At 38.8% G+C, this 20000-nt stretch overlaps 1 protein-coding gene and 1 long non-coding RNA gene across 3 annotated transcripts in view; one reads left to right on the forward strand and one right to left on the reverse strand.

The window, feature by feature from the left end:
• Positions 1 to 10819, reverse strand: part of LOC123512036 (zwei Ig domain protein zig-8-like) — a 241249-nt gene extending 230430 nt beyond the window's left edge. For both annotated transcript variants that reach the window (XM_045268193.1, XM_045268192.1), the window contains exon 1: positions 10650 to 10819. The gene's annotated coding sequence lies outside the window, so the exon portion shown is untranslated. The remainder of the gene's footprint in view (positions 1 to 10649) is intronic.
• Positions 10820 to 11609: 790 nt separating this feature from the next.
• LOC123512002 overlaps positions 11610 to 20000 on the forward strand; it is a 149961-nt gene continuing 141570 nt past the window's right edge. Inside the window, exon 1 of the long non-coding RNA XR_006677003.1 lies at positions 11610 to 11780. This is a non-coding gene — a long non-coding RNA (uncharacterized LOC123512002). The remainder of the gene's footprint in view (positions 11781 to 20000) is intronic.

Raw genomic sequence — 20000 nt, forward strand, 5'->3', positions numbered from 1 at the left:
CTTTGCCGGCAACATTCACATTTTATCTTATTGTCGGACGTGTGGTGAAGAAAGTTTACGAAGAAGCGAAGTAAAGAAACACCAAAAAACTCTTAGACTAACGCAAAACAAAACCGACACAGAAAGGGAAAAAAAAGAAAGTCTAGTAAGAGGAAAATATATAACATTCGATAAGGAGCCAGAAAATGCATGGATAGTGAATTTCCCCTTCACCACCACCACCACCACCACGGCTGTCGCTACTGCCATGGATATATGCCCACAGCACTCATAGATACAAGCAACGCTCTCCCTATCCGTCTACCTAAGCCCAGTCCGTGCCAGCATGGACTTAGTGAATGAAAACTAGGATCAAAACAGCAATTTTTATACATTCAACTCAATTACAAAAACTCTCCCCATGAAAATAATAATACTGACAATGCAATCTCTCATAAATAAAAGAAAAATCATGAAAAATATAAAGTGAAAGTAAAAAAGATGAAAATAGGAAAAAACAAATAGAGAAAACATATCAAGTATAAATGAAAATACCGAATACAAAAGAAAATACCGAATACAAAAGAAAATACAAACAATACAACAAAATGCAGTAAAAATACAATCGGAGAGAAAAATAAACCATACTGAAATATGAAGTTGACATAAAATACAACAAAAAAGCAGCAAATACAATTAAAAATAAAGAAAAAGATAAAGAAAAACACGATTCAAACAAAACACAGGAAAAAAAGTCAAACAGACAGGAGTAAGACAGACAGACACACAACACAACACACTCCATTCCAGAACCACTACTGAAAATCCATAAAGCCAAGGAATCATAACCCGTCCATCCATTTCAGTCACAGACGGGGATACCACAGTCCCCATATAAAAGTTAAGGACGGGAGACAAGCCACCGTGCCACGAGGGAGTTGAGTGGCAGCCATCAGTGCCAATCACGATGATGGCACCTCTCACCACTCCCTGCTTTTATCCCCTCGACTTTTACCGCAGCTACGAAAGGGAACAGGGAGGAGGAAGTACAGACGGACAACAGCTATGTAAGAAAAGAGGAAAAAGGTGGAAACAAAACATGAATGATTTTTACTGGAGCTACGAAAGGGGATAGGGAGAAAATGCAGAGGAGGTAAAGACGAACAGCAGCTATGGAAAAAACGAGGGAAAGGTGGGGAAAAAAAGAAGAAAAAACCGTTTTTCTTAATGCAGCTCCGTAAGGGAAAAGGTTGGAAATGCATAAAAGTACAGAGAGATAGCAATTATGGGAAGGAAGGAAAGAGAAAAAGGTGAATAAAAACAAGGATACCATCGTTTTTTTTACTGAAGCTATGAAAAGGATAGAAAAAAAAATATGTAAAGGAGGTATGCATTGATCAGCAGTAATAGAAGTAGTAAAAAAATATAAAACAGACATATGCACAAAGATACACCGTAGCAATGAAAAGAGATAGGAAAAAAAAATATGAAGAGCAAACAGTCATAGAAATACGTAAGAGAATAGAAGGAAATACGATAGAAAAAGAAAAAAAAATCATAGCAAAAAGATGGAATGAAAAATGACAACGATAAGGGAAGAAAATTGAAAAAAAAAACATGAGGACGAAAGACGAAAGGCGATATAGGCAAATAAAAAAACAATGGAAGCGGGTCTGAAAAATTTAGTGGTTACGAAAAGAGACGGGAAGAAAATAACAGGTCTGAGGGTAGGATGCAGCGCCAATTAACACAGGATAAAAAAAAATCAGCAACAGAGATACGAGAAAGAAAAAGAAGAAAAGTAAGTACAAAAAGATGCAGCGATAACGATAAGAATAGAAAATTATAAGGAAAAGCAAGAAGAAGAATTCGCAGCGGCTATGAAAGGATATACGAGAAAAGGGAATTAAAAACTGGAAACGAACAAAAGGAATGAAAAGAAACCGAAAGAATAGAAAGAAATTATATGTATGAAAATAAAAACCTCACTACGAGAATGAGAACAAAGATAAATAGATAAATAAAGCAAAACAGAACAGTAAAAGTACAACTCTTTCCAATGACATCGAAAAAGAAAAAAAGGTATAAAAAGAGAAAAATTAAGACTGAGACAGCTAACCCTGATAAGTGACCCAAGAAATAGCCCATTAGAGTGTACACCAGATCAGACTTAATTCTTGTCTTACTAATAGGAACGAAGTAACAGAGCCACTGATGTAATTATTCTAAGGTACCCGATAACGTTACCTCAACTTTAGTCAGGCCGCAGCAAGATTACGCTGTGCAGGTTTGGTCTCCTGGATACAGATGGGATAGAATCTGTCCAAAGAAGGATGGCGAAAGTGACAAAGGGGCCGGGAAACATACCTTAGCAAGAAAAGGGAGAAAGAAAAAAGTTAAATAGAAAATAGAAATAGAAAACATACCTTAGCAAGAAAAGGGAGAAAGAAAAAAAGTTAAGTAGAAAAAATATATAGAAATTACATACAAAAAGGAACAAATACATTAAAAAGGAAAGAAACCAGTTAAAGAAGTAGAACACAAAGTATCATCTCAGCAACAATAAAAGTAAAATGACACATGGAAGAAAATTTAATCCCTTCAGTACTGCACGCTTTTTTACCCTAAGATTTGTGCAGATAAGACCATTTTATAGACATTAGGAAGAGTCTATGGAGATCAGAAGAATAATGGCCCGAGTCCTCACTATTCTAATCACCACATAAGTGAAGCTGTATAAAATCACCAAATAGTAACAAAAATTAGTAAAGGAACGCGTCATGATACTGAAGGGATTAACTATATGTACACACACAAAAAAAAATGCAAGAATTAAAGGAGATATACAAAACTAAGAAATGAAAACAAAAATACATAAATGAGAGCATTAAAAGATAACAAACAACAAAGAGACTACTTTTTCTTCTCTGCCTTCCTATGTGCATATCTAAAAGGAACCGTGTGAATTAACAATGAGAAAAGAGGTGTTTTGCTGCATGAGAGAGAGAGAGAGAGAGAGAGAGAGAGAGAGAGAGAGAGAGAGAGAGAGAGAGAGAGAGAGAGAGAGAGAGAGAGAGAGAGAGAGAGAGAGAGTTAAAATTCAATGCTTCACCTTTTCATAACACACCTTTTCGAAGACTGAAAGCGACACCTTTCTTCAGCAAGTATTCCAGGCGTCTCTAACTCCCTGCGGACAAACATCTTCAAACTTCCTGGTCCTTCAATACCATCCCTTCGTTCCAAAGCTGCTGCTCCCCACAAGCCAAATCCAGATATTAATTACCCCGACTGCTTCCAATGGTACACTCTTTTCTGAAGCTCACTTTTATTTATTCATACACCTTTATATTTATTCTAAGCTCTTTGGCAATAACGTAAGTAGGCAATCAAGCTGCAAAAATGAATATCCCCTTTCTTTTACCGACGTGAATGGTTGGCCTCTGACATTAGCGGTTTAACTAGCCGTTCCCGCCTTTGTGTTGGCGTAGCTGGATTTAAGATGACATATTCGCAGAGGGTTCGGCTTTATAGTGACGCATTTTACGGACCGTTAAGTTATTCTCCTTTCCTCCAGCGCTCCCGGATATAGTAAACATTGAAAATTTTGTTGGCATGAAGCGTGTAGATATTCTCCAGTCATTCAGTTATGGCCTGAAGGTGGCCAGCTTCTAGTAAGACTGATACTCCGGTTACCGATATCACCGCTATAGTGTATGGTGCGAGAAGAAATATGCTGCGTGTGCGTAGAAGGAAAAGTAGACCGAAAAGAGAGAAAGGAAAAGAATTGCTAAGTATTATATATAAACCTGAAGGAATGACCTATATGGGTTTACAAATTACAAATAAAGGGAAAAGAGAGAGAGAGAGAGAGAGAGAGAGAGAGAGAGAGAGAGAGAGAGAGAGACATACAAAAAACTGAGTAGTATTACTTGGTTTCTTGGTAAACAAAGACCAAGCAATGTAGAAGAAAAAATAAAGTGAAAAGAAACAAATCATTCTAAAAGCATTTCTCGAAACAACTTCCCCTTATTAAACTGGGAAGTGCGTTTTAATCAGGTCACAAACGTAACTTCGACCTAATTTCCCTCATTGTCGCACAAAATACAGAAGCAATTATGGCGTGGCTTAACCTGCGGCGCTTCGTTAGGAGTGGGACACGTTACTGCCGCGCCCTCTCCCAGCCCTGACTCAGTGTGGCGATCTGGCGGGCCATGTACGGTCTGCTGGCTAAGGGCGTGATTGATATGCCAAGATTAGGATGAATACGCCATGGGCTCAGTGGCATATTGCAATGAGGGGCTTGTTTTGTCTTCCTGATTTGTTTACTGCTGTCTGTCTCTGTCTCTCTCCCTCTCTCTCTTCGTCTGTCTGACTGCCTCTCTCTTTTTCTGGTTGCGTGTTTCTCTCTATTGTTTTCCTATTTGTGTGTGTTATTTCAAAACCTTATACTCATGCACATTTCTATGTAAAGAATAACGACTCATAATATTAACACCTCCTATTAGATTGTTTTAGTCTGCACTTGCCTCTTACATCATTCTGGATGTGATTTTATGTCTTTGTTTTGGTTCTTCTCCGCTTTAAAAGCGAACTAACAACATTTGATTTTAATCTTCTTTTATCTGGATCACGTTTCACTTTTTATATTTTCTCAACACCTTTTGTTGCCTCTGTTTATTGAAGTGGCAATCAAGGTTTACGCCTTTTGTGTTTTATAATTTCACAGACTTACTGTAACTGCATCTTGTTCCGTTTTTTTTCTTTTCTCCTTATATTAAAAAAAAGATAAGAATATATATATAATATATATATATATATATATATATATATATATATATATATATATATATATATATATATATATATATATATATATATATATATATATATATATATATATATATATATATATATATATATATATATATATATATATATATATCCATGTGACAAATTTTTCTTTTTTCTAACATGTTCCTACATACACTGACATGGTGCTTCATTTCCAGTCTTCCCCTTCAATAACTACGTCCTTCCTAATCATGCGTTTTCCTCCTATTTAAAACAGAAATACATGCGGAAACTTCCACGTGCCTTACTTTATGCACTCTTGGATCCCGTTAGCGCCATCGTGCCCCTCTCCTCCCAGCACGGCCGTGAGTGCTGGCGTAGCCTTTAAAGTCATGGTATCGAAATGGACTCATGTTATGTTTACACCCGCGTCGTAAATTTGATCGTCCTATGAAGTCCCCGGCGCACACAGCAGTTTCGCGGCCTGGCCCTCGACACTAGGATGGAAGATACAGCGTGATAAACAACATAAAGGGGATTTTTAGTAATGGCGTGTGTGTGTGTGTGTGTGTGTGTGTGTGTGTGTGTGTGTTTGTGTGTTTGTGTGTGCCGGTATTGCGCCGATCCTCCACAGCCACCACCACAGGGAGCAATGCCATTCCACTCTTTCTCTCTTTCTCTCTCTCTTATTCACCCTTCCATACCTTCATTTATTTTTTTCTGGTTTTCATCTCTGCACTTTCCTTTCATCTTCGTTGACCTTGACATACCCGAATCTCTACATTTTCCTCTATCATATTTGCTTTCCATTTAACTGTTTATTTCAATCCCAATTTTTACCATGGCATCTTCGTTTGCCGGCTAGCTCGCCCACTCCATAAAGAAGGCAAATAAAACACGGAGCTAAATTTATCACTCGTTCATGCGTGTTTTACCAGTTTGACGAACATCAGATTAAAAAGCTCTCCTTTCCCTGAAAAAAACGCTCAGTCAGTTGAAAAAAAGTGGTCACTAAAATATATCTCTCCAAAAGTTTATGTATAACGAAAGTCCAGTTCGAGTGCTTCGATAAAAAAAAAAAAAAAAAAAAAAATAAGCTTGAAAAATCAAATATAGAAAACCTTGTGAAAAGTACTGAAGGTTCAGGCTGAAACATTAAAAGCTGCAAAATATTACATGTGTAAACTGAACTTTATTGAACCTTGAACACAGTACAGAGAGAGAGAGAGAGAGAGAGAGAGAGAGAGAGAGAGAGAGAGAGAGAGAGAGAGAGAGAGAGAGAGAGAGTGAATGTTATCGTATTCAACATGATAGGCTGTATCAAATCACAGTGACATCTGGGCGATGGAGGTTAAAAGAGAGCTGTGTTGCTTGTGTGGATGACTGGAAGTAATTATCCCATGGTTAAGTATATATTATTTACGGGAAGCAAATCCGTCCATCAAAAAAAATAATAAATAAATAAATAAGATAAAAATAAGGCTATCCATACTTCTGCAACATTCGTGGTCTTAGGTCTAAAATTCAATCTGTGGAACACCACCTCTCCTCTACTAAACCTCATTTTCTTTTCCTCAGCGAAACTCAGCTCTCTGAGTCAACTGGCAGTAGTCCCTTCTCTATTCCTTCATACTTTCTCTATCGTCATTTTCGTTCCAAAGCTGGATGTTGCGTCTTTGTACTCAACGACTTATTTGCTCTCGTGCCCACGCTCTCGAATCTTCCGAGTTTTCCACCATCTTTCTTACACTCAATAGACACTCTTTAACTAAATTTATCTGTGCTTCTTGAACTTATTTTATCTTTCATGTAACTACCTAAATGGATAAGCACTTTTTTGTAAATCAAGACATGACGTTTTATAAATGACTTTGTAAAACTTTCTTGATAAATAAACCATCAATTATTATTATTATTATTATTACTCCCCTAACTCCTCTGACTATAATAAATTCTTTGACAATTTAACTTCCAAAGCGGAGCACATTCTGTCCCTCTGTCCTTACGCTGAAATCTCCATCCATGGAGATTTCAATGTTCACCACCAGTTTTGGCTATCTTCTCCCTTCACTTATCATCCTGGTGACCCAGCCTTCAACTTTGCTATATCCCATGACCTAGAGCAACTGGTGTGACACCCTACTCGTATTCCTGACCGTCTTGGAGACACGCCCAACATTCTTGATCATTTCCTCACCTCTAATCATTCTGCTTATGCTGTCACTCTATCATCTTCGTTTGGCTCCTCCGAACACAATCTCATTCATGTATCTTATCCTATTTCTCCAATCCCTCCACAAGATCCCCCAAAGTGAAGGTGCCTTTGGCGTTTTGCCTCTGCCAATTGGGGTGAACTGCAGAGGTATTATGCTGATTTTCCCTGGAACGATTACTGTTTCCGTGTCAGAAACCCATCTCTGTGTGCTGAACGAAAACCAGAGGTGAGAGAGTCTGGCATGGAGGCGTACATTCCTCATTCTTTTCTCAACCTTCTAAACCTTGGTTTAATACAGACTGTTCTCGTGCTATACACGATGGAGAACTTGCCCACAATAGGTACTTGAGCCTTCCATCTCCTGATTCTCATGCATTTTATATTTCTGCCCGGAATCATGTCAAGTCTGTTCTTCAACTTGCCAAACACTCCTTCATAAATAGAAAATGTCAAAATCTTTCAAACTCAAACTCCTCGTGACTTCTGGCATCTAGCCAAAAACATCTCAATAACTTCACTTCTTCATCTTTCCTCCTTTATTTCATCCTGATGGCACCACTGCCATCTCTTCTGTCTCTAAAGCTGAACTCTTCTCTCAAACCTTTGCTCACAACTCCACCTTGGATGATTCTGGGCTTGTCCTCCTCTCCTCCTCCCTCTGACTATTTCATGTCTACAATCAAAATTCTTCGTAATGATGTTTTCCATGCCCTCGCTGGCCTAAACCCTCGGAAGGCTTATGGACCTGATGGGGTCCCTCCTATTGTTCTCAAAAACTGTGCTTCCGTGCTTGCACCTTGCCTGGCCAAACTCTTTCAACTTTGTCTATCGACTTCTACCTTTCCTTCTTGCTGGAAGTTTGCCTACATTCAGCCTGTTCCTAAAAAGGGTGACCGTTCTAATCCTCAAACTACCGTCCTATAGCTTTAATCTCTTGCTTGTCTAAAGTTTTTTAATCTATCCTGAATAGGAAGATTCTCAAACATCTGTCACTTCACAATCTTCTATCTGATCGCCAGTATGGCTTCTGTCAAGGTCGCTCTACTGGTGATCTTCTGGCGTCCTCTTTTAGAGATTTCGGTGAAACTTTTGCTGTCACGTTAGACATATCAAAAGCTTTTGATAGAGTCTGGCACAAAGCTTTGATTTCTAAACTACCCTTTTACGGTTTCTATCCTTCTCTCTGCAACTTTATCTTAAGTTTCCTTTTCGACCGTTCTATTGCAGCTGTGGTAGATGGCCACTGTTCTTCTCCTAAATCTATTAACAGTGGTGTTCCTCAGGGTTCTGTCCTGTCACCCACTCTCTTTCTATTATTCATTAATGATCTTCTTAACCAAACTTCTTGCCCTATCCACTCCTACGCTGATGATACCACCCTACATCTTTGCACGTCCTCTCAGAGACGACCAACCCTTCAGGAGGTCAACAGATCACACAGGGACGCCACAGAACGCCTGACTTCAGATCTTTCTAAGATATCCGATTGCGGCAGAGAAAATCTAGTAGTGTTCAATGCCTCAAAACTCAATTCCTCCATCTATCAACTCGACAACTATCCCCTCTTCTTCAATGACACTCAACTGTCTCCCTCTTCCACATTGCATATCTTCAATCTGTCCTTTACTCATAGTCTTAACTGGAAATTTCACGTTTCATCCCTTGCTAAAACAGCTTCTATGAAGTTTGGCAATCTAAGACGTCTCCGCCAGTTTTTTCTCGCCCCTCCAAATGCTAACACTGTATAAGGGCCTCATCCGTCCCTGTATGGAGTACTCTTTGTGTGTTTGGGGGTTCCAGTCACACATTCTTAATAGATAAGGTGGAATCAAAACCTTCGTCTCATCAACTCCCCTCCCCTGACTGTCTTCATCGTCTTTCTTACTGTCGAAATGTTGCATCTTTTCCTATCCTTTATCGATATTTCCATGCTAACTTCTCTACTGATCTTGCTTGCTAACTGCATGCCTCCCCTCCTCCTGCGGCCTCGCTGCACAAGGCTTTCTTCTTCCCCTCACCCTTATTCTGTCCAACTTCCTAATTCAAGAGTTAACCAGTATTCTTAATCATTCATACCTTTCTCTGGTAAACTCTGGAACTCCCTGCCTGCTTCTGTATTTCCATCTTCCTACGTCTTGAATTATTTTAAGAGGGAGGTTTACAAGACATATATCCCTGTTTTCTGGCTAACTCCTCTCTTATCTTTTAGGTTACTTACAGTTTAAGTGGGACTTTTTTTAAATATTTTTTTGCCCTTGGTAAGCTTCCTTCTTGCATAAAAAAAGATAAGGGCACACAAAAAGCATGCTAGGTTAAAAGAAGATGGAAAAGAAAAATGGAAAAGAAGAAGAAGAAGAAGAAGAAGAAGAAGAAGAAGAAGAAGAAGAAGAAGAAGAAGAAGAAGACTCACAGCAAGTGGAACCAAAGCAATTTATTCGTGTTCAATAGTTAACGAAGAAAACGCACCAGTTCACCTTGGGCAGCACATCATATTGTAGAACAGCACACCTAAATACTCAAGAGTAAGGAACGAATTGAGAATGACGTGGGTGATGATAAAGCCTGTGACATAAACAACCTATATAAAGAAAAACATGAGTGATCCATGTTGATGCCAATGGAATTTTCATTCACCAGTGTCTTTGAAAATTATTGTTTCTCATTGCCGGCACCAGATATCCAGTGAATGCACAGTGACATTTCACGGTGAATAATATAAGAGACATGGAGCAAGGTGCCTAGTATGTATGTTGGGTCTCCCACAATTCTGAATGTTTGATGGCAAGGTGGTGCTTGTATTGTGAGGGCGGCACTCTTCTCATCCAAAAGCTTTTCATCCTTGTTTCATAAAATATCTTCCTATTAGCATCTTCTCTCTTTTCTTAATCCAAATTGCTATTTTAACATGTTTCTACCTTCTTTAATTATCCTCTACTACTTTCCTGTATTTATTTTCGGATCATTCACTATCTGGTAGTCTAATTTTGGTGTTTAAATTTTCTTTCTTCACACAATTATTTTCAGAATTTTTAGTCTCATTCTGTCTGCAGTATACTTCTCGTCTCATTTGCTTTAATCAACATCACCTTCTTTCAGTATGTTTCCTTTTCCTAGCAGTGTACTGGTGCAAGCAACACTATGACTATGACTGAAGGTCTAACGAATGTTGTATCACCGATCGTTTTTTATTAGTGCTAAATTTGCGTTCTCGTTAGTAAAGAATATGAAAGCTAATATATATATATATATATATATATATATATATATATATATATATATATATATATATATATATATATTAGCTTTTCATATTCTTTACTAACGAGAACGCAAATTTAGCACTAATAAAAAACGATCGGTGATACAACATTCGTTAGACATTCAGTAAGAAATATAGGTTAAACAATACAAATGACAAATACTTACTTCTACTGTATTATATAATGCTTCATAATAAAGAAATAAATTCTACATTATCAAAACGATTCTTAAAATCACCCTGCGTTTAACCTTACATAGACGAAAAAGTAAAGGAACAAAAAAACACGAAAATAAATAAAATAAAACGCATTGAATAATGAACAAATAGTTTATCTGAAAATTCATATTATTTGAGAGACTAATTATCTACAATTTCTTGTATAAAAATGAACGTCTTTCTCACCTCACTGGTGTTCACAACCGAGAAGTGCTGCGTGAAGCATGGGCACGTAATGGAAGCCTCCTCGTCGCCCTGTTCCACGCTGACAGCACCCCACAAACTCATCAGTAATACTCCGCGTTCATCACCTATCACGTGTGTCACTGTAAACACAGAACGAAGTCAAAACGTGGACATTTTCTGGGCTTTCCACATCACTGCGTATCGTCTGGTCTCCACCAAGGCTTCGTTCGAATGTGTGACCATTGAGTGCGCCATTGATTATGTATTTTTTTCGTCTTTTTTTTACGTTGCTTTGATGTACACCATCGATTTTATATCTAGTGACACTATTAAGATAAATGTAAGCATAGCGGTCATTATAGCAATGCATAACTAGTGTCGCGGCATAGGAACTAAATATTGCACCAACATACACTGGCAACCCACTCGTTTGAACTCGTGCATGCGGAACACTTTAGAAATGCCACTTACTTGACAATGTACTTGAAAAGTATGAATTATTCAGTTATTTGACACTCAAAGATAGCTTTAATTTCTAGTGTTAATAACTGCTGTATTTGAATATGTTACTGATAATGATAAGGTTCAATAAAGTGTACAATAAGCATGGGTTTAGACGGTGTTGATGAGAGTGTTGCCAAGTACAATGTATATCCTTCAGTTTCCGTGACTGCTACCAGAGAAATGAAGACGCAGTTAAGGAACAGCTGATTACAGGTCTACCAACATTATCTCGAAAACACAAGATTACTTTTCTATTGCGTTACCTATAATTACTCAATACTTGATCTGATTATTACAACTACTAATAATGTCCCTATAGTTTTAGATTGTATTTGGTAGTAATGAATAAACTACATAAAGACAAGACAATGTACTGTTTATTTACGGTTGGCTACGTGGACCGGAAACGTCACTCACTGCACACCTCAGACAACCGCGGGAGGCGTCTCTGTCATCCACGTGTCCCTGTGTTTCATGTTGTGCAGCGTTGCGTTTTCAAGCCACACAAACTTATTACTGAACTCTTGGCTTCCGTGCTTGATGTGTAGCTCTTTGTGGACTCCCCAGTACGATAGAAATAGAAAAGAAGACAAGGAAAGACATTCATCTCCGTGTTCTCAAGAAGAGGTAGGTTTTATCAAGCCACGTGATCTTGATAGTCATCATTGCGTACTGAGTGTTAGTTTCGTCTTATAGTCAACTGATACACAAAGGTTTGTCTCGATATCTAAGGAATCGAGTTACCAAACATTATGTGGTATTCCTTTCGTCAAACCATTTTTAACTTAACCCAACCTTGAAGTGACAACCTCGTATTGTTTTTGTAGTGGACATACAGCTACAGCTTTTATTGTTTCAATCAGTACGCCGCACTTAAATATAGCCTTTCGCAATGTATACAATTCAGTGTACACAATTCTACTATGTCGTAAAATCATGATTATTTTACCAGGTGGGATTCGAGTAAGATTAGGTTACAAAATGTTAGATTAAGTTAGTTTACCTTATATGGGGAGAGTGGCGGGACGGTTCAGTAGGTCAAAATGGGTAGAGAGAGCAACTATTGGTTGAAAACGTAAATTTATTTAGGCATACATAACTTTTGTCTTAGGTAATTATATAGTCCTTTCCGGCCTTGTTATTGGTCTTTTTTTCCATTCTTTCGCACATGGCTTTGGATATACCTAAAACGTAAATATAAAGTGTGGGAGAAGTACCCCCCTTGCCTCCAACTCAACAACCTTCAAGACGCATGTGCAATTTTTTTTTTTTTTTACTAAAGAGAAATTTGCAAATAATTGAAATTTATGATTTTAACCTCAGTATCGGACAATTACCTGGCATTTAATAGTCTTGATCATCATTGTGTAGATGCTGAGAAGTTCATTCATTCTTCTTTGTTCTTCCTGAATGACAGCGAGATCATCCTGTGACAGCACACCCGTAACTAGTAGCAGCCATAACGGAGGGGACCAAATTTGAAGCATCAGATTAGGCAGTGCATATTTGGAACTCACGAGCTGCTTCGTTCCGAGACAGACACCAAACCATCTCGAACCAATTATTTATACTTCGGAATACGTTTTCTTTAATAATGAATGCCAAATCTATACATTGTTTCTCATATATATATGTTGTATTCACTGCACTTGTAACGTGCTTGGTTTGACGTTAAAATCCAGTCTGAGCCATCCGGTATTTACTCCTCGGTCTATAAAAGCGCATAGCTAGATTGGTTTTCGGTATTGTAAATAAAGAGGCACATGCATAGTGTCTATCTGTCTGTGAATCCTTCCGTTTATGAAGTGAAACGTGCAATCATCTGTTGGGCATCATCTGGATCACGTGTCATGGATGGCCAGGACCTGGGGATCTCAAGATTATTGAGAAGAAATATGACATTGCTCTTATAAGTATGTCTTTTTATAAATACGTGGTTATTGAAATACGTCATTGAATATAAGTTCATTGTAATACTGAGTTTCTAATCTTAGGTCAGTGAATTATTTGTTGATTTCTCCGCTCACAAAAGAGCCTGCATGGATACCCACGTCCCCTAAACTTGCTGGATTGGAGGGAAAGGGTAACTTCTCCCACACTTTTTTTTCTTTTTATACAAGAGGGGGACCTGCCAAGGGCATCAAAATAAAAAAATAAAAAAAAGCCCTATGAAACTGTAGGTTCCCAAAAAGATTTTTAAGGATTTAGCCAAAAATAGGAAAAAATGTCTTGAAACCTCCCTCTTAAAAGAAGTCAAGTTGTAGGAAGATGGAAATACAGAAGCAGGCAGGGAGTCCCAGAGTTTACCAGTGAAAGATATGAATGATTGAAAGCACTGGTTAACTCTTGGGTTAGAGAGTTGGAGAGAATAGGGATGAGAAGAAGAAGAAAGCCTTGCGCAGCGAGATAGCAGGAGGAGAGGCATGCAGTTAGCAAGATCAGTAGAGCAGTTAGCATTAAAGCGATAAGAAATAGAGAGAGAGAGAGAGAAAGAGATGCAACATTCCGGCGGTGAGAAAGAGGCTGAAGACAGTAAGTCAGAGGAGGGGAGTTGATGAGACGAAAAACTTTTGATTCCATCCTATCTAATGAAACTGTGTGAGTGGAATCCCCAAACATGCGAAGAGTACTCCATACATGAACGGATAAGGCCCTTCTACCGAGAAAGCAGTTGGAGGGGCGAGAAAAACTAGTGGAGACGCCGCAGAACACCTAATTTCATGGAACTGTTTTAGCAAGAGATGAGATGTGAAGTTTCCAGTTAAGATTATGAGTAAAGGATAGACCGAGGATATTCAGTGTGGAAAAGGGGAACAGTTGAGTGTCACTGAAGCAGAGGGGATAGTTGTCAGGAAGGTTGTCTCGAGTTGATAGTTGGAGGAATAGAGTTTTTGAGGCATTGAAAACTACTACGTTTTCTCTGCCCCACTCAGAAATCTTAGAAAGATCAAAAGTCAGGCATTCTGTTGGGAGCCTGCGTAATCTGTTGACTTCCCCAGAAGGGTTGGTCGTCTCTGAAAGGACGTGGAAAGGTAGGAGGTAATAGACCTATAATAAGGCTAGGAATGGATTCTAGGTTGTAGACTATATCAGTGTGAATCTCTTGATTTTCAGTATTGCATTGTTATCGTTGTTGTTTTTAACTTGGGCGGTCTTCCCTTCTCGTTATAACAGGAATTTTTTTTCTTCCCCTCGCTCACTCATCGTCTTGGGCTGCTTTGTATTCCAGCAGACAGTGCACGTAAAAGATCTCAAGGTTTGGTTTCACTAGAAATACAGTGTTTAGGGAAACAGAAAAACCGTGGCAATCCGGGCAGAAGGGTTGGAGTTATGTCGGGGCTTGGGGCGGCCCTGCAGGTGACGCACCGAAGGTATATAAAATAAATTCAATAGCGAATATATTGGTTGTCATGCTCCCACAAACAAATATGACATTTTCTATCCATTCTTGTTATCCTCTCTTTATTATTAGTTCTTCATCGTTTCCCTTTTGTCAGGGGTTGGCGCCAGGTACGAAGTAGGAGAGTGACACAGAATATTATTACATTCATCCCTGTAAAAATTATGAAGCTTTTTCAGTGTTATTTTACAAATTCGCCATGTGGCAAAACGAAAAGTTTGGATGATATTGTGAGGGTGAGAATATTTGTTTTGTGTGTATTGCTTATTTACGTTTTCCCTCTTTGCAAATATATTTTTTTATTCATTGCACAGTTTCATAATGTTTGTTAATATCTTTTGTTTGCCATTGCAGAGTTTTCACTTATTGAATGTCCCTATACCTCACCCTGTGTTTATTTCTTTGGGTTTTTCTCAATCAGTGATAAGGTTTCACTTCGCACTGCATGCACTTACTACCAGGATTACGGGATATTGCTAATTATGACAGACTGATTATTTACAGATTATACGTTTATCACATACGCTGTTTCATCATAGTATTCTGCTTTACTGGGAGATTAAGTTTAATTAGAATTACTACTTTGCTCTATCAGTAAACGGCTCATTCCGCTCTTTTAAACAGGTTGGAATCATAACTTTCGTCTTATCAACTCTCTTCTAACTGGCTGTCTTCATCCTCTTTCTCATCGCCGTAGTGTTGCATCTCTTGCTGTCTTCTACTGCTATTTTCATGGGTGCTTACTGCATACCACCTATCCTCCCGTGGCCTCGCTGTACAAAACTTTATTTTTTCATCCATTTTCTGCACCACGTAATGCAAGAGTTGCTCAAATTATTGTTCATCATTTTTTCTAGCAAACTCTGGAAATCCCACTCTGCTTCTGTATTTCTATCTTCCTTTAACTTGAAATATATTTTAAAAGGGAGGTTTCAATTCATGTATGATTACAGTTTTGATGACCGCCGCTTTTCATTCTGTTCCGGTACTAGCACCTCTGAGGAATTTTTTTTTTCCATTATTACGTATTATGTTTCCCATGACCGATGCCCTTTCCACATAAAAAAAGAGTATGATAAATAATCATAGACAGTGGTCCGGTTAATTGATATTTTTGCCTCATAATCGTGGATGGGATGGGGGCTTCAATATTAAAGTAGGATAATATCGGAATAATACTTACGTTTTCTGATGACGGTTAGACTAGGCTATGTCATTTCATTCAGCTCATCAACTTCACTTTTCATCCTTTCATTGTACAGATCATGATTTCTAAAGGCATTACATTTCGCTGATAAGTAACAGTTAGTGTCTGGAAATCTGTAAACATTAGTAGCATTATCGAAGTAGGAGTGTTTGATTGCTCTCGTTGTGTTGCCTCCTCTCTGTCATCCTTGCACACTGATGCATGCAGTACAGATGTAAATGATAAAGAAACAATGAGTCTTTTCTTGAACACAAATATATTGAATTGCAAGGATACCAGTGATGAGACTGCCACCTTTGATAATGCGCATTAATTTCCAGACACTGACCGCTTATTTTTCAGCAAGATATGCTGTTTTTTTCAGCATGATCTGCACAGTGTAAAAAAAAGCACTCAAACACACACACACACACACACACACACACACACACACACACACACACACACACACACACACACACACACACACAGTAACCAATTTTCTATTTGATGTCTTTCCCTCTTGGCATAGAATCAGCTGCGTACCTACAACTTTTTTTTTTTTAAATTACTGTTCTACTAAGGTCTCGGAAATGCATAACGCTCTCTCTCTCTCTCTCTCTCTCTCTCTCTCTCTCTCTCTCTCATATTCATCCATTTTTTTTTCCTTATAGTACAGTTCTTTGCATGTTAACAAAGGAAGACCATGGCTGTAAAAAGAGTTAATTGGTATCATTACACGATTTCCAAAACGCTATCAGGGTACACTACACTGATGCATTTCTACCTCTCTACTGATGAATGCCGCGTAGTTTTGAGTTCAGTGCACCGTCAGGACTACAAAACAACCGCACTTTTCTTCCCTGTGGCTGGAAATCCCTCTTATCGCGGATTGCTAACACTCTTGCTGGGGGGGAGACTCGTGGCCACTCGCCTCACAGATTAACGAAGAGTTTTACAGAAAATAAAAAAAAAGACCTCACTACCATTTTGTCCTGGAAACGTGCGCCTCGACATGGCAAAGAGGAAAGTTTAAGAGAAAGGGTCAACCTCTCCTCTCCCCCTTCCTGTCTCTCCCATCCCTTCCTTCCTGCAACCACTTCCTCTCCATTTTCTATTCTTCCTCCCTTTTTCCCTACTTCATTGCACCACCTTCTTTATCTTGTTAATCCTAACCTCCTTCATTCCCCTTTCACTCCTATTAATTCATTCATCCTTTGCTCCCTCCCATTCCATCCCTACTGTAACCATCTTCTCTCTGTTCTACATCCCATTTCCTGTACTCTTCCTCCCTCTCAGCCTCCTAAACTCCTTTCTCTTTAATCCTATCTCCCTCATTTCCCTCTCCTCTCAATCCTTCCAACCCTTGTATCCTTCCTTCACCTTCCACTCTTCCTCCCTTCCTCTCTCCTTTCATCCTCTCATCCTTTGTCCATTCTTCCTTCACCCTTCCTCCCTCGCCCAAGCATTCCTGGAACCTTTGTGCTCCTTCTGCCTCCCTCCTCTCCTCTCCTTTTTCTCTACCTCCTTCCAATTTTTCTCCCTTTTCAGTGGTGCTCTTTCTCTCTCCTTAAGTGCATATTTCTTCATCTTCATTGCCTCTCTTCCTCCTCTTTCTTCTGCAGTACCAGCTTCTTTCTTTCTTTCCTCTTTCTCTCTCCTTCCGTACCTTTCTCAGTAGCTATGTCGCTTTTCACTCCTTTTTTTTCAGTGTTTCTCTACCTCTCTTCAGTTCCTCCTTCCCTCCCTCAGTGTGTTCTGTACTTTATCAACGTCTTCTTCCCTCTCCTTTTCCTTAGTGCCTGTCTTTCCTTCCTTCACTACCTCCCTCTCTCTTCACTCTCCCTTTAACACGTCCCTTCCTTCTTCATTTCCTTCTTCAGTCTTGCCTCTCTTCTACCTGAAATGTTTCTTTCTTTTCTTTTATCTTTCCTGTGTTCCTCTTTTTTTTATGTTTCGCTTCAGGTGTGTGTGTGTGTGTGTGTGTGTGTGTGTGTGTGTGTAGATGGTGGTTCATTGGATAGGTGTGTGTCGATCTTTCTACCTGGGCTCTCCTATCAGAAGTAATCGGCTTAACGAAACATGTATGCATAGTTACTCGACATACTGTGATCCTTTAGAGTACTAGTTCCTCGTTGGATCATTATTATTGTGCTTCTCCATATAAAAGATGGACTCTCTCTCTCTCTCTCTCTCTCTCTCTCTCTCTCTCTCTCTCTCTCTCTCTCTCTCTCTCTCTCAGATTGAATATTTGACTCGGTGTGATGAATTTCAATATCCGGTGCGTAGGAATTGGGTAAAGAGATTGTATTTTATTTTTGTTTTGTTTTGTTTCTGATATGAGTTTCTATTTTTCATATTAGTTTGTTGGCGTGATCATTTTTCTAAACGTTTTGACCTTTATCTATGATTTGAGCAAAGAGCATCTGTTTGTGTTTGATTTTGCTGGTTGTTTGCATTTTTCCTCATGCTTTGAAAGATTTGCTTCTCGTTACTGGCGAGGGAACGTGTGTTTGTATCTGCTTATTCTTATACGTTGTTTATTGGGGTGACGCGTTTCCATTTTACCAATTGTACTCATTCGTTTTATTGCTCACGTGTTCTATGTGTATAGGTTTTACAATTTTTTTCTTTATTTTTACTAGATATCACTTATTTACTTTGCATATTTTGATAGGTACTGTTCTCATTTTGTTCTTCGCTTGCCATCTGCTGCACCTCTGAGTTCTTGTGTGTGAAGCATCAATCGTATGCTGTATCGATCACCTGACGGATCTTAATCTCTGTGAATCAAAACTGAGGGAAAGTAAGGGAATGGTGTAATAACATTGCAGGTCAGTGGGTGGAGTGAAATGGCAATAAAATGAATTAATGCTTAGATATCAGTGGAATTACTTAACTACTTGTCTTTGTTTGATTACAAGTGTTTGTATATAAGTATGTGTGTGTGTGTGTGTGTGTGTGTGTGTGTGTGTGTGTGTGTGTGTGTGTGTGTGTGTGTATGTGTGTGGTGGGCTGTTTCTTTGTGCCTGTTTCTCTATCGCAATCTGTTTTTGCTTATGTTCGGCTTTTTCTTTGTTCCTCTGTCAGCCTGCTTGTTTTTCCGTCTGTCCATCTATCTGTTTGTGTCTGTTTGTCTGTCTGTCTGTCTGTCTGTCTGTCTGTCTGTCTGTCTGTCTGTCTGTCTGTCTGTCTCTCTGTCTGTCTATTTTTCTGACACTCTCTCTCTCTCTCTCTCTCTCTCTCTCTCTCTCTCTCTCTCTCTCTCTCTCTCTCTCTCTCTCTCTCTCTCTCTCTCTCTCTCTCTCTCTCTCTCTCTCTCTCTCTCTCTCTCTCTCTCTCTCTCTCTCTCCGAATGGCGTGGACGTACTTTTTATATGAGCAACAGTCTAAGATACTACTGTATAGGAATTCAATAGACCAATACAAAGACGCATAAAATTGGAATCAACTAGAGTTATGTACTGACAAGCTAGAATAAGTCGAAGTAAGTTATGTAGGCCTTGTAACACAACTAATCTATATAACTATGATGTATGTAGGTATGAATAGCTAACGGTTATGGATGGCTTCATCAATAGGAACACGAATTATTACACAGATTAACGTGTGAAAAAGTTCTGTACACCAAACATGTTAATATTTCAGAACCTCCAGTGATGGAAATAGCCTTTTATACAATACAATATTCATACTCCTCCTATATTCACAAAGCAGTTTGGCATCGCATGGTATAAAGAACACGATCGCGTTGAATATTTCTTCATGAGAGGCTCGAGTGGGAAAGGGACACTTATGGATGGCAACATCATCGGGAAGGTGGAGGAACTTAAGCATTCACTGGATCGATTTTGAAGGAGGGAGGGAAGAGAGCAGGGCAGAAATGTGGGGAGGTTGTCCGGCGTAGAAGCCAGAGGGTGAGGGATATCAAAAGTTTTATTTAAAGACAGGGTGCTTTGCAGTTTCAAGTGAAGACAACGAATGGTAAGTTCAGTAACCTGCTGCATTCATCTCCATTGTGTTTACCGTTTAAACTCAATATTAAGGCTTATGATTTTCTGACAGTCGCCTTAAAAGACCTGGCGGCTGAAAGGTTATTAGCATTTTAAGGACAAGTTTAAGAGAAGTAATTGTGGTTTATTACTTATCGTCTAAAAATGACTCTGCCATTAATACTGTGAAGGATTTTTATTAAGGACAAAACATTGTTAAAAAGACAACAAACCAGAAACACATATCAAACGAAAAACCCAAGAATTAG

This window comes from Portunus trituberculatus, chromosome 32 (assembly GCF_017591435.1).
Source record: "Portunus trituberculatus isolate SZX2019 chromosome 32, ASM1759143v1, whole genome shotgun sequence".
Classification (NCBI taxonomy): Eukaryota; Metazoa; Arthropoda; class Malacostraca; order Decapoda; family Portunidae; genus Portunus; species Portunus trituberculatus.